Consider the following 14,419-nt stretch of genomic DNA (forward strand, 5'->3'; position numbering starts at 1 on the left):
AGACCATGGTAGGGTCAGTATAACTGCAGTGTATTCTGGTGTGCCATTTCAAATGCAGGCTGTCTCTATTACACAAATACACACTGGTGTCAGGCTGCTGAAGTCTTGGCAGCCCTGTTCTCATGTGGATTTGTCTGAAGTGTCAGAATGGAACACTTCCAGTCTGGTGGTCAGGAACCCTGCTGTAGTCTGGTGTCAGTCCTGCTCCACCCCCAGCCTACAATGTGGTGTCAGGCTGCTCCCCCTCAGCCTTCTGGTGTCAGAACCCTCCACCCCCCAGCCTACCACAATGTGGATTCAGTCCTAGGTGTCAGGCTCTCACAATGTGGACCAGTCCTAGAACCTATCACCCCCCAGCTGCTCTCACAATGTGGACCAGTCAGAACCCTCCACCCCCCAGCCTGTCACAATGTGGACCAATCCTAGAACCCCTCCACCCCCCCAGCCTTTCACAATGTGGACCAATCTGAACCCCTCCACCCCCCCAGCCTCTCACAATGTGGACCAATCCTGGTGTCCACCCCCCAGGCTCACGACTGTAGTCCTAGGTCCACCCCCCAGCCTACCACAATGTGGAACAGTCCTAGAACCCCTCCACCCCCCCAGTAGTCAATGTGTCCAGAACCTATCCACCCCCAGTCTGGTGTCCAGGCTGCTGTAGTCTGGTGTCCAGGCTGCTGTAGTCTCACAATGTGACCAGGCTGAACCCCTCCACCCCCAGTCAATGTGGACCAGTCCTAGAACCCCTCCACCCCCCAGCCTCACAATGTGGACCAGTCCTAGAACCCCTCCACCCCCAGACTCTCAATGTGGACCAATCCTAGAACCCCTCCAGTCTGGACCAGTCCAGGAACCTATGCTGTAGCCTCTCACAATGTGGTGTCAGGCTGCTCCACCCCCAGCCTTCTGGACCAGTCCAGGAACCCTCCACCCCCCCAGCCTCTCACCATGGTGTCAGAACCCCTCCACCCCCCAGCCTCTCTGGACCAGTCCTAGAACCTATCCACCCCCAGCCTCTCAATGGACCAGTCCTAGAACCTATCCACCCCCCAGCTCTCACAATGTGGACCAGTCCAGGCTGCTCCACCCCCATTCTGGTGTCAATGTGCTGACCATTCTGGAACCCCTCCACCCCCCCATTCTCTCACAATGTGGACCAGTCCTAGAACCTATCCAATTCCCCCAGCTCTCACAATGTGGACCAGTCCTAGAACCTATCCACCCCCCACTCTCACAATGTGGAACAATCATAGAACCCCTCCACCCCCCAGCCTCTCACAATGTGGACCAGTCCTAGAACCTATCCACCCCCCAGCCCTCACAATGTGGACCAGTCCTAGAACCATGCCTCTCACAATGTGGAACAATCCTAGAACCCCTCCACCCCCAGCCTCTCACAATGTGGACCATTCCAAATCCACCCCCCCAGCCTCTCACAATGTTGACCAGTCCTAGAACCTATCTCACAATGTGGACCAGTCCTAGAACCTATCCACCCCCAGCCTCTCACAATGTGGACAACCTTCCACCCCCATGCACAATGTGGACCATGTTCCACCCCCCAGGTCTCATGTGGACCAGTTAGAACCTATCCACCCCCAGCCTCTCACAATGTGGACCAGTCCTAGAACCTATCCACCCCCAGCCTCTCACAATGTGGAACAATCCTAGAACCCCTCCAACCCCCCAGCCTCTCACAATGTAGACCAGTCCTAGAACCTATCCACCCCCCAGCCTCTCACAATGTGGTCCAGTCCTAGAACCTATCCACCCCCCCAGCCTCTCACAATGTGGACCAGTCCTAGAACCTATCCACCCCCCCAGCCTCTCGCAATGTAGACCAGTCCTATTATCCCACCCAGATTCCTTTCACAATGTGGACCAGTCCAAGTACCCCCACCCCCCTCAGCCTACCACAATGTGGTCCAGTCCTAGAACCTATCCACCCCCTCAGCCTACCACAATGTGGACCAGTCCAAGTACCCCCTACCACCCTCAGCCTACCACAATGTGGTCCAGTCCTAGAACCCCCTCAGCCTACCACAATGTGGACCCCAGTACCCCTCTACCCCCTCATACCACAATGTGGACCAGTCCTAGAACCCCTCCATCCACCCCCAGCCTACCACAATGTGGTCCAGTCCTAGAACCTATCCACCCCCCCAGCCTCTCACAATGAGGACCAGTCCTAGAACCCTCCACCCCCCCCAGCCTCTCACAATGTAGACCAGTCCTAGAACCTATCCACCCCCCAGCCTCTCACGACGTGGTAGTCCTAGAACCCCTCCACCCCCCAGCCTACCACAATGTGGACCAGTCCTAGAACCCTCCACCCCCAGCCTCTCACAATGTGGACCAGTCCTAGAACCTATCCACCCCCCAGCCTCTCACAATGTGGTCCAGTCCTAGAACCATCCACCCCCCAGCCTCTCACAATGTGGACCAGTCCTAGAACCTATCCACCCCCCAGCCTCTCACAATGTGGTCCAGTCCTAGAACCTATCCACCCCCAGCCTCTCACAATGTGGTCCAGTCCTAGAACCTATCCAACCCCCCAGCCTCTCACAATGTAGACCAGTCCTAGAACCTATCCACCCCCCAGCCTCTCACAATGTGGACCAGTCCTAGAACCTATCCACCCCCAGCCTCTCACAATGTGGAACAGTCCTAGAACCCCTCCAACCCCCCAGCCTCTCACAATGTAGACCAGTCCTAGAACCTATCCACCCCCCAGCCTCTCACAATGTGGACCAGTCTAGAAACTATCCACCCCCCAGCCTCTCACGATGTAGACCAGTCCTATTATCCCCCCAGCCTTTCACAATGTGGACCAGTCCAAGTACCCCTCTACCCCCCCAGCCTACCACAATGTGGACCAGTCCTAGTACCCCTCTACCCCCCTCAGCCTACCACAATGTGGACCAGTCCTAGTACCCCTCTACCCCCTCAGCCTACCACAATGTGGACCAGTCCTAGTACCCCTCTACCCCCCTCAGCCTACCACAATGTGGACCAGTCCTAGTACCCCTCTACCCCCCTCAGCCTACCACAATGTGGACCAGTCCTAGAACCCCTCCACCCCCTCAGCCTACCACAATGTGGACCAGTCCTAGAACCCCTCCACCCCCCTCAGCCTACCACAATGTGGACCAGTCCTAGAACCCCTCCACCCCCCTCAGCCTACCACAATGTGGACCAGTCCTAGTACCCCTCCACCCCCCTCAGCCTACCACAATGTGGACCAGTCCTAGAACCCCTCCACCCCCCAGCCTACCACAATGTGGACCAATCCTAGAACCCCTCCACCCCCTCAGCCTACCACAATGTGGACCAGTCCTAGTACCCCTCCACCCCCCTCAGCCTACCACAATGTGGACCAGTCCTAGAACCCCTCCACCCCCTCAGCCTCTCACAATGTGGACCAGTCCTAGAACCTATCCACCCCCAGCCTCTCACAATGTGGACCAATCCTAGAACCCCTCCCCCCCCAGCCTCTCACAATGTGGACCAGTCCTAGAACCCCTCCACCCCCACAGCCTCTCACAATGTGGACCAGTCCTAGAACCTATCCACCCCCCAGCCTCTCACAATGTGGACCAGTCCTAGAACCCCCCCTCTCACAATGTGGACCAGTCCCCCTCAGCCTACCACAATGTGGACCAGTCCTAGAACCCCTCCACCCCCCAGCCTACCACAATGTGGACCACAATGCCCAATCCTAGAACCCCTCCACCCCCTCAGCCTACCACAATGTGGACCAGTCCTAGAACCCCTCCACCCCCCAGCCTACCACAATGTGGACCAGTCCTAGAACCCCTCCACCCCCCTCAGCCTACCACAATGTGGACCAGTCCTAGAACCCCTCCACCCCCCTCAGCCTACCACAATGTGGACCAGTCCTAGAACCCCTCCACCACCCTCAGCCTACCACAATGTGGACCAGTCCTAGTACCCCTCCACCCCCTCAGCCTACCACAATGTGGACCAGTCCTAGAACCCCTCCACCACCTACAGCCTACCACAATGTGGACCAGTCCTAGAACCCCTCCACCCCCCTCAGCCTACCACAATGTGGACCAGCCCTAGAAACCCCCCTCAGCCTTTCACAATGTGGACCAGTCCTAGAACCCCTCCACCCCCTCAGCCTTTCACAATGTGGACCAGCCCTTTAAACCCCTCAGCCTTTCACAATGTGGACCAGCCCTTTAAACCCCTCAGCCTTTCACAATGTGTACCAGCCCTTTAACCTCTTGAAACTCAAGGGGCGCGATTTCATTTTTGGATGAAAAACGTTCCCGTTTTAAACAAGATATTTTGTCACAAAAAGATGCTTGACTATGCATATAATTGATAGCTTTGGAAAGAAAACACTCTGAATTTTCCAGAACTCCAAAGATATTGTCTGTGGGTGCCCTAGAACGGGAGCTACAGGCAAAACCAAGATGAAACGGCAACCAGGAAACCAGCAGGATTTTTGAGGCTCTGTCATCCATTGTCTCCTTATATGGCTGTGAATGCGAGAGGAATGAGCCTGCCCTTTCTGTCGTTTCCCCAAGGTGTCTGCAGCATTGTGACGTATTTGTAGGCATATCATTGGAAGATTGACCATAAGAGACTACATTTTCCAGGTGTCCGCCCGGTGTCCTCCGTCGAAATTGGTGCGTCTTTTTCAGCTGCTGGTATTTTTCCATGCGATTCTGAGGGGAAAGCAGGCTTCCACGAACTGCATATCAATGAAGAGATATGTGAAAAAACACCTTGAGGATTGATTCTAAAAAACGTTTGCCATGTTTCGGTCGATATTATGGAGTTAACTCGGAAAAAGTTTGACGTTTTGGTGACAGAATTTTCGGTTAGTTTCGGTAGCCAAATGTGATGTACAAAACGGAGCGATTTCTCCTACACAAAGATTCTTTCAGGAAAAACTGAACATTTGGTATGTAACTGAGAGTCTCCTCATTGAAAAAATCCGAAGCTCTTCAAAGGTAAATGATTTTATTTATTTGGTTATCTGATTTTTGTGAAAATGTTGTGCGCTAAATGCTACTCAAAATGCTAAGCTAGCTTAGCATACTCTTACACAAATTAGTGATTTGCTATGGTTCAAAAGCATATTTTGAAAATCTGAGATGACAGTGTTGTTAAGAAAAGGCTAAGCTTGAGAGCAGGCGCATTATTTTCATTTTATTTGCAATTTTCAGAAATCGTTAACGTTGCGTTATGCTAATGAGCCTGAGGATTTATTCACGATCCAGGATCCGGGATGGGGAGTATCAAGAGTTAAACCCCTCAGCCTTTCACAATGTGAACCAGCCCTTTAAACCCCTCAGCCTTTCACAATGTGGACCAGCCCTTTAAACCCCTCAGCCTTTCACAATGTGAACCAGCCCTTTAAACCCCTCAGCCTTTCACAATGTGGACCAGCCCTTTAAACCCCTCAGCCTTTCACAATGTGAACCAGCCCTTTAAACCCCTCAGCCTTTCACAATGTGAACCAGCCCTTTAAACCCCTCAGCCTTTCACAATGTGGACCAGCCCTTTAAACCCCTCAGCCTTTCACAATGTGAACCAGCCCTTTAAACCCCTCAGCCTTTCATAATGTGGACCAGCCCTTTAAACCCCTCAGCCTTTCACAATGTGGACCAGCCCTTTAAACCGCTCAGCCTTTCACAATGTGGACCAGCCTTTTAAACCCCTCAGCCTTTCACAATGTGGACCAGCCCTTTAACCCTTCAATCTTTCATAATGTGGATCCGGGTTTTTAAAGCCTCAGGCCATTAGCACAATGTGGACGTTAAGATTTCTGAAAATCGCAAATAAAATTAAAATAATGTGTTTGCTCCAGCTTAGCCTTTTCTTAACAACACTGTCATCTCAGATTTTCAAAATATGCTTTTGAACCATAGAAATTGACTAATTTTGTAAGAGTATGCCCTAGCAGCATTTTTCACAATGTGAACCAACATTTTCACAAAAACCAGATTTCAAATGTAAAATCATTTACCTTTGAAGAGCTTCTGATGTTTTCAATGAGGGAGTCTCAGTCACATACCAAATGCGCAGTGTTTCCAATGTGGACCAGCCCTTTAGGAGAACCCCTCAGCCTTTCACAATGTCTGGACCGAAAGCCCTTTAAATGCAGTCAGCCTTTCACAATGTGAACCAGCCCTTTAAACCCCTCAGCCTTTCACAATGTGGACCAGCCCAAGGTGTTTTTTAAATCTCTTCATTGACCAGTTCAGCCTTTCACAATGTGGTCAGCCATGGAAAACCCTGGCAGGTGACTTTTCGCACCAATTTGGACCAGTCCGGGCGGACATGGTAAATGGTCTCACAATGTCAACCTTCCAAGATGCCCCTCCACTTCCTTCAGCCTTTCACAATGACAGAAAGTCCAGGATCCCTCCTCTTCCTTCACAGCCTTTAACAATAATAAAACAGTCCTCAAAAGATCCTTGTCATTTCCTGGATGCCATTCAAAATGTTTTGGACCAGTTTTAGGGCACCACTCCAGCCTTTGTATTTCTGGACACAATGTTTTTGACCAGTAGCAATTATATGCATGGTCAGCATCTTTTTGTGACAAAATATCTTGTTTAAACCCCTACACCCCTGTTGCATCCAAAAATGTGGGCCCCCAGAGCATCAACAGGTTAAACCCCTCAGCCTTTCATAATGTGGACCAGCCTTTTAAACCCCGTAGCCTCTCACAATGTGGACCAGCCTTTTAAACCCCGTAGCCTCTCACAATGTGGACCAGCCTTTTAAACCCCGTAGCCTCTCACAATTTGGACCAGTCCAAGAGCCCTTCATTATCCTCTCACAATGCAGACCAGTCCTAGATCCCCTCCACTTCCTTCAGCCTTTCACAATGTAGACCAGTCCTAGATCCCCTCCACTTCCTTCAGCCTTTCACAATGTAGACCAGTCCTAGATCCCCTCCACTTCCTTCAGCCTTTCACAATGTAGACCAGTCCTAGATCCCCTCCACTTCCTTCAGCCTTTCACAATGTAGAACAGTCCTAGATCCCCTCCACTTCCTTCAGCCTTTCAAAATGTGGACCAGTCCCAGAACCCCTCCACCCCTGTTGCCTCTCACAATGTGGGCCAGTCCTAGAACCCCTCCACCCCTATTGCCTCTCACAATGTTGACCAGTCCTTGATCCCCCCCAGCCTTTCACAATGTGGACCAGTCCCAGAACCCCTCCACCCCTGTTGCCTCTCACAATGTGGGCCAGTCCTAGAACCCCTCCACCCCTATTGCCTCTCACAATGTTGACCAGTCCTTGATCCCCCCCAGCCTTTCAAAATGTGGACCAGTCCCAGAACCCCTCCATCCCTGTTGCCTCTCACAATGTTGACCAGTCCTTGACCCCCCCCAGCCTTTCAAAATGTGGACCAGTCCCAGAACCCCTCCACCCCTGTTGCCTTTCACAATGTGGACCAGTCCCAGAACCCCTCCACCCCTGTTGCCTCTCACAATGTGGGCCAGTCCTAGAACCCCTCCACCCCTGTTGCCTCTCACAATGTGGGCCAGTCCTAGAACCCCTCCAACTCCCTCAGATTTTTACAATGTGGACTAGTCCAGAACCCCTCCATCCCCCGTAGCCTCTCACAGTGTGGACCAGTCCTTGACCCCCCCCAGCCTTTCAAAATGTGGACCAGTCCCAGAACCCCTCCACCCCTGTTGCCTTTCACAATGTGGACCAGTCCCAGAACCCCTCCACCCCTGTTGCCTCTCACAATGTGGACCAGTCCTAGAACCCCTCCCCCCCTGTAGCCTCTCACAATGTGGACCAGTCCTAGAACCCCTCCAACCCCATAGCCTCTCACAGTGTGGACCAGTCCTAGAACCACTCCACCCCTCTGTAGCCTCTCACAGTGTGGACCAGTCCTTGATCCCAGAATGTGTACAATTCACTTTTAACTGGGACCATATGGTGCTGGTGGTGTGAAGGATCAATTTCCACCATTACACTTTATATAAACACACTTCCTCACTGGATGGATTTTATAGTCTGGGAGCTGGTGAGATGGATCAGCTCTGCTATGTTCTGGGTTTAGTTTGGGGGAAAAGAAATGAACATTCTAGCTTGTTTTCACTCAAAGTTGATTCAAATTGTGACCTAGATTTATATAGGCCTTTGTGAAAATGTAACATACTCTGTGTGAATGGGTCTGTGTCTGTCTGTCCTTCTATGTGTCTCCGGTTGTGTCTTGCCTGGTGCGTGTATGTTTGATTGTGTACTTCAAAATGGATGTGTTGAATTACTGTCCCTCAGTGGAATTTGTGCTATTTGCTGTTAACACAGTTTAGAATGGGGCATTGAGATCAAACCCCCCTAGGGACTGGGGAATTGCGAGCTCCGCCTGCCTCCACTCATTACCCCGCTGCCCTAAGGGCCAAAGCACAACGGCCTGACAGGGAGAGAAAGAATGCTATTGATCCAGACTCACCCAAAATAATCAAATCAATTCATTTTGTCCTCTTTTAGCTCTGTCTGCCTGCCAGGCTTTGATGTAGGGAGCTGAAAGACCCGTGGAGAAGTCTCATCCTTTTATCTTCACAGAAACTGATCCATTTTAGCCACAAGTAGCCCATATGTCAGAGCATGCTCCTCAGAACAGCAGGCTCTTCACATGGCCTCTCAGTCCTCACTGGAATGGCATCTCTCTCTCTCTCTCTCAACACTATTTATATCCTATTCCACTTTTAAAATTGACAATATTCCACTTTTCTGAAGGACAATGCCTAAGCTAGTTAAAGACGATTATGGAAACATTTCTAAACTGCCCTTGTGTATTTTGCAGTTGAGTAACACATATAGCCTATGATGTTTTAATGGAGGTTTTGAGCAACATTGCTAGGTCGGTCTCTTTCAGCAATAACATTTACAACTGCTTTGTCTGCCTGCCAAATTGAAACAGGCGTCAGTGATTTCACAGCCAACCTACACACTGGAGTACACACACACATACAGAGAGACACACATACACACACACACACACACACACACACACACACACACACACACACACACACACACACACACACACACACATACAGAGAGACACACATACACACACACACACACACACACACACACACGCACAAACACACACACACACACACACACACACACACACACACACACACACACACACACACACACACACACACACACACACACACACACACACACACACACACACACACACACACACACACACACACACACACACACACACACACCTGTCCTCTCATTTCCTGTCCTGTCCTGTCCTCTCCTCTCCTCTCCACTCTCCTCCCCTCTCCTCTCCTCTCCTCTCCTCTCCTCTCCTCTCCTCTCCTCTCCTCTCCACTCATCTCCTCTCCTCTCCTCTCCTCCCCTGTTCTCTAGTTAGAGTGAAAACAAATATGTACACTCCCTTAATCAGTATGAACCAGGAAAGGGAAAATAATGACATTGATCTCAAGTAACACTGGTCGCAAGCATAACGAGTTATATTAATGGGAGAGAGAGACATGAGAGAGAGAGAGAGAGAGAGAGAGAGAGAGAGAGAGAGAGATGTAGAGAGAGAGAGAGAGAGAGGGAGAGAGAGAGATGTAGAGAGAGAGAGGAGAGAGAGAGAGAGGGAGAAATGAGAGAGAGAGAAATGTAGAGAGAGAGAGAGAAATGTAGAGAGAGAGAGAGTGAGAGAGAGAGAGAGAGAGAGAGAGAGAGAAATGTAGAGAGAGAGAGATAGAAATGTAGAGAGTAGGAAAGGCAGATGCAGTGTTATTCCACACAGACCTTGTTAAAACCACAGACATCATAATCAATATGGCTGTTTGGCTGATGCATACCTCTGTTATGACTACAGAAAGACATTCAGAGCAATTTGCAGACACAAACACTACAGTAATTGTTGAGAGACTTGAGGCTTGGAGAAAAGTATGCATTATGTGTACATTTTCAATACGTTTTTCAGAAAAGGGCTTTTGAGATCAACACGCCTATTGGACAGTTCTTGTTTTTCCATACAGAGCTTCAAGCCTATTGGACGGTTCTTGTTATTCTCGACAGAGCTTCAAACCTATTATACAGTTCTTGATATTGCATACAGAGCTTCAATATAAAGAGAATAAGATACATGACAACGTCTATGTTTGTGAAAAATAATGACTTCCTACATGACCTATTACTATATTCATCTACACTATTATATTCATGTACTGGAAATGGTATGTTTATTGTCTTAAGTCTAATATATGAGAGCTGAATTAGTAACATTGACTTGACATTATTGGCCACCTTGGTTCTCTCGTATTCTCTAAGCTTTGGTTCGGCTTGAAGTTGAAGGTTTACGAAGTGATGGGGTCATTTGCTGTGTGTGGTCAGCGGTGTAATCTTAAATCTCATCCCGCTGTATGGAGGGGTATTGATCGGCAGTCTTAACTGAAACCTCCCCTCATCTCTTCATCTTATTTTTAAAGGGCAGTAGCGAAAGAAAGTGACGGAGAGAGAAAGAGCAAGGGAGAGGGTAAAAGAGTGAAAAACAGACACAGTCCACTTACAATGTGAAAGGAATCTCAGTTGTGCCCTTCAGAGGAGAAAGTGTAGACAGACACTCCACTCCTTTATCTCTCTCTCTCTCCCTCGCTCTCCCTCCCTCTCTCGCTCTCTCCTCGCTCTCTCCCTCGCTCAATCTCTCTCTCGCTGGCTCTCTCTTTCACTCTCTCTCCCTCCCTCTCTCGCTCTCTCCCTCGCTCTCCCTCTCGCTCTCTCCCTCGCTCTCCCTCTTGCTCTCCCTCTCGCTCAATCTCTCTCTCGCTGGTTCTCTCTTTCTCTCTCGCTCTCTCGCGCTCTTCTAGCCAAGGCCAACCAAGTCTGTCTACATTAAGCATAAATTAAGGTTGGGTTTGTTTCAATCCTGCCCACATACCCACAGCTGGCAGCACACAAGTAATCATCAATTCTGAGCACAGCTGCACACTACTTATCATAATGCCCATGGTCATTTTGAGTTAACTTCAGATATCCTTATGGGGCTGGTTAAGGACCAACAGTAAATTACACAATGTATATGGGACAATATGTAACATTTCCAAATGCTCTAAATTTCAATGACTTAAAAAACGCAAACCAACTATAAATTGTAGAAATGTATGTTGTATACAAATATTGAAAGCATTTAATGAGGACTAAAAGGTGAGCAACATGAAAATATTGTCTAATTTACATGGTGTAATTCTTTCATGGCCCAAACTAGCACCGGAGATAGGCTATCCAAAGCCAAATCAATTTTGCCCGGTTGTAAGCTAATTGGCTAAATAATTTTACTAACTCTTCCCACCTGCGAACACACACTAAAGACACCCACATCAAACCCCGAAAAGCAAAACACATTTGAATTATGTCAGAGTCGCTAGCATTTCTTAATGAACAAAATCTAAATCCCTTTAAAGGGACGGGTCCTTTAAAGGTACGGGGTTAGGGCATCCTTGTGTTGATTCTTGGGGCACTGGGGCAGTTAAAGGGGCCGTGTGCTGGGCTACTGTAACTCCAACACAATAGCCCTGTTGTCACTTTCTTTATGGAATTCCTAATTTCCTGATCAGTTCCTGCTAGCCTCCGGAGCTTTGTGTGTCCGTGCATGTGTGTTCCCCCGTGTGATTGTGTGTGTCCAAGCATGTGAGGGTGTGTCCCTCTATGTGCGTCTGTCAGTGTGTGTGTGTGCGTGTGTGCGTGTGTGTGTGTGTGTGTGTGTGTGTGTGTGTGTGTGTGCGTGTCTGTGTGTGTGTGTGATCGTGTGTTTCTCTCTGTGTGCGTGTGTCAGGTGTGTGTGTGATCATGTGTTTATCTCTGTGTGTGTGTGTCAGTGTGTGTTTGTGTGTGTGATCATGTGTTTCTCTCTGTGTGCGTGTGTCAGTGTGTGTGTGTGATCGTGTGTTTCTCTCTGTGTGCGTGTGTCAGTGCGTGTGTGTGTGTGTGTGTGATCATGTGTTTCTCTCTGTGTGCGTGTGTCAGTGCGTGTGTGTCCATGTGATTGTGTCCCCTTGTCAAATCAAATCAAATGCATTGGTCACATACACGTGTTAAGCAGATGTATTTGCGAGTGTAGCGAAATGCTTGTGCTTCTAGCTCTGACAGTACAGTAATATCTAACAGTTTCACAACATATACCCAAAATACACGTAAATCTAAGTAAGGAATGTACTAAGAATATATACATATATGTCAGAACAGCATTGGACTAAGATACAGTGGTATAGAATACAGTGTTTACATATGAGATGTGTGATGCAATATTTAATAAAAACCATTAAAGTGACTAAGACACCATAGAATAGTATAGAGGGCAGTTTACATATGAGATGAGTAATGCAAGATACGGAGACATTATTAAAGTGACTAAGACACCATAGATAAGTATAGAGGGCAGTTTACATATGAGATGAGTAATGCAAGATACAAAGGCATTATTAAAGTCACTAAGACACCATAGATTAGTATAGAGGGCAGTTTACATATGAGATGAGTAATGCAAGATACAAAGACATTATTAAAGTCACTAAGACACCATAGATTAGTATAGAGGGCAGTTTCCATATGAGATGAGTAATGCAAGATACGGAGACATTATTAAAGTGACTAAGACACCATAGAATAGTATAGAGGGCAGTTTACATATGAGATGAGTAATGCAAGATACAGAGACATTATTAAAGTGACTAAGACACCATAGAATAGTATAGAGGGCAGTTTACATATGAGATGAGTAATGCAAGATACGGAGACATTATTAAAGTGGCTAGTGTTTCATTCCCTTGAAGTGGCCAGTGATTCATAATCTATAGGCAGCAGACTCTGATGTGCTGGAGATGGCTGTTTAACAGTCAGTGGTGTAGTATAGAATACAATATAGTATATACATATGAAATGGTGGATGCAATATGTAAACACAATTTAAAAGTGACTAAGATACTGTAGAATAGTGAGGAGTGCAGTTTATACATACGAGATGAGTATGCTAGATATGGAAACATTATTAAAGTGGCTAGTGATACATTCCTAAAAGTGGCCTGTGATTCCTAATCAATGTCTATAGGCAGCCGCCTCTGATGTGCAAGTGATGGCTGTTTAGCAAGTCTGATGGCCTTGAGATAGATGTGTTTCAGTCTCTCGGTCCCAGCTTTGATGCACCTGTACTGATCTCCTTATGGATGATAGTGGGGTGAACAGGCAGTGGCTCAGGTGGTTGATGTTCTTGATTCAAACAAAATTGTATTTGTCACATGTGCCCAATACAACACCTTACAGTGAAATGCTTAGTCTGTGTAGCCATTTGATTAACTATTCAGGGGTCTTATAGCCTGGGGGTAGAAGCTGTTTAGAAGTCACTTGGACCTAGACTCTGCAGTCTAGTACCGTTTGCTGTGTGATAGCAGAGAAAACAGTCTATGGCGAGGGTAGCTGGAGTCTTAAACAATTTTAGGGCCTTCCTCTGACACCGCCTGGTATGGAGGTCCTGGATGGCAGGAAGCTTGGACCCAGTGATGTACTGGGCCGCATGTCACTACCCTCTGTAGTGCCTTGCGGTCTGTAGTGCATTGTGTCAGGATGCCAAATCTGGATGCCAAATCTTTTCAGTCTCCTGAAGGGGAATAGGTTTTGTCGTGCCCTCTTCACGACTGTCCTGGTGTGCTTGAACCATGTTAGTTTGTTGGTGATGTGGATGCTAAGGAACTTGAAGCTCTCAACCTGCTCGACTACAGTCCCGTCGATGAGAATGTAGGCATGCTCAGTTCTCCTTTTCCTGTAGCCCACATTAATCTCCTTTGTCTTGATCATGTTGAGGGAAGTTGTTGTCCCTGCAGGTCTCTGATCTCCTCCCTATGGGCTGCCTCATCACTGTAGGTGATCAGGCCTACCACTTCCTATGACATCGGCTGCTGTAGTTGTCCAAGAGGGCGGGGAGTTTTCCCCCAGTAATGAGAGCATCCTGGGCAGACCGCACCACCCATTGGGCAGACCACACTACCCTCTGGCGAGATTTTCGATTGTGGGTGGAGCAGTTACCGTACCAGGTGATGATACAGCCCGACAGGATGCTCTCAATTGTGCATCTGTAAAAGTTTGTGAGGGTTTTAGGTGACAAGACAACTTTCTTCAGCCTCCTGAGGTTGATGAGGGGCTGTTGCACCTTTTTCACCACACTGTCTGTGTGGTTGGACCATTTCAGTTTGTCACTGATGTGTAAGCCGAAGAACTTGAAGCTTTCCACCTCCACTGCAGTTCAATCAATGTGGATAGGGGGGTGCTCCCTCTGCTGTTTCTTGAAGTCCATGATCATCTCCTAAGCTTTGTTAACGTTGATTGAGAGGTTATTTTCCTGGCACCACACTCGCAGAGCCCTCACCTCCTCCCGATAGGCT

The 14,419-nt window shown here is 48.4% G+C and overlaps 1 pseudogene; it reads left to right on the forward strand.

The window, feature by feature from the left end:
* The window catches only part of LOC135513594 (F-box/LRR-repeat protein 17-like), a 558,551-nt pseudogene that overhangs the window by 522,226 nt on the left and 21,906 nt on the right, over positions 1-14,419 (forward strand).

The sequence above is a fragment of the Oncorhynchus masou genome, chromosome 25 (assembly GCF_036934945.1).
Source record: "Oncorhynchus masou masou isolate Uvic2021 chromosome 25, UVic_Omas_1.1, whole genome shotgun sequence".
Taxonomy (NCBI): Eukaryota; Metazoa; Chordata; class Actinopteri; order Salmoniformes; family Salmonidae; genus Oncorhynchus; species Oncorhynchus masou.